Genomic DNA, 1467 nt, shown 5'->3' with positions numbered 1-1467 from the left:
AGAGACAGAGTTTTACCATGTTGGCCAGGCAGGTCTCGAACTCCTGACCTCAGGTGATCCGCCTGCCTCGGCCTCCCAAAGTGTTGGGATTACAGGTGTGAGCCACTGTGCCTGGCCTACATTTTCTAACGTCCCACTGGCCAAAGCTAGTCATGCAGCCAAACCCCTGTGTCATCCACTCCCACAACAGAGGTAGGCTTACAAAAATCCCGATAGGGAGAATAGCGCTGTATCTGTATGTTGAAATGAGACGAGTTTGAAAAAGTATTGCAGATATATGGTAGCTGGCAAAAAGAAGGAAAATAAAAAGCAGTCTTGTTAGGATTTGCTGATGAGATTAAGTTTCCCCCAAATAAAAATACCTAGAAAATTGTGCTTGCTTTGGCAGCACATATACTAAAATGGGGATGATACAGAGAAGATTAGCATGGCCGCTGCACTAGAATGACACACAAATTCCTGAAACATTCTGTATTATAAAAAAATAAACATACCTAGAAAATAAAGGGCAAGTGCCGGGCGTAGTGGCTTACGCCTGTAATACCAGCACTTTGGGAGGCCGAGACGGGCAGATCACAAGTTCAAGAGATCAAGAGCATCCTGGGCAACATGGTGAAACTCCGTCTGTACTAAAAATACAAAAATTAGCTGGGCATGGTTCATGCTCCTGTAGTCCCAGCTACTTGGGAGAATTGCTTGAACCTGCGAGGCACAGGTTGCAGTGAGCTGAGATCGTGCCACTGCATTCCAGCCTGGCGACAGAGCGAGACTCTGTCTCAAAATAAATAAATAAATAAATACAAAGAAGGGCAAGGAAAGTGATTTTGGGGGGTTATTTTTTATTTTGCCCATTTGTGGGGAATTCTACAGGATGAAAGTGATTTTTTTAATACCTCTATCTTCTCAAATTTATTTATTTTTATTATTTCTGGAGAGATAAGAACAATTTTAGTGACATGAATTCAGGTTTTGCCAGTTAAAATACTTTCTGTAATGTGATTTGTGACTTTGAGCCCCAAATCTACCAAACTGGTAGAGAACATTTTGGAGTTCCTTCATTCCCAGTTTTTGTTTGTTTTTGTTTTTGAGAAAGGGTCTCATTCTGTCTCTCAGGCTGGAGTGCAGTGTCACGATCTCAGCTCACTGCAGCCTCTACTTCCTGGGTTCAAACCATCCTCCCACCTCAGCCTCCGGAGTAGCTGGGACCACAGTTGTGCACAACCATGCCCATCTAATTTTTGTGTTTTTTTGTAGAGATGGGTTTTCACCATGTTGTCTAGGCTGGTCTTGAACTCCTGAGCTCAAGTGAGCCAACCACCTCAGCCTCCCAAAATGCTGGGATTACAGGCATGAGCTGCTGTGCCCAGCCTCATTCCCAATTTTAACAAGTTCAATGCTCTGGGTGGTAGGGGTAGAGGCTCATCCATGTCTACGAGGCGGCCTCTTTAGATCTAGTGGCTTCTTGCT

The 1467-nt window shown here is 44.2% G+C and overlaps 1 non-coding gene across 1 annotated transcript; it reads left to right on the top strand.

Annotated features, from left to right (window-relative positions):
* Positions 1-372: 372 nt before the first annotated feature.
* LOC112426156 (U6 spliceosomal RNA) lies at positions 373-479 on the top strand. Its single transcript, XR_003017435.2, has one exon. It is a non-coding gene; the product is annotated as a U6 spliceosomal RNA (small nuclear RNA).
* Positions 480-1467: the final 988 nt, after the last annotated feature.

This window comes from Macaca nemestrina, chromosome 19 (genome assembly GCF_043159975.1).
Source record: "Macaca nemestrina isolate mMacNem1 chromosome 19, mMacNem.hap1, whole genome shotgun sequence".
Taxonomy (NCBI): Eukaryota; Metazoa; Chordata; class Mammalia; order Primates; family Cercopithecidae; genus Macaca; species Macaca nemestrina.
Note: the sequence above shows the minus strand (reverse complement) of the source record. Positions and strands in the feature narration are given on the sequence as shown.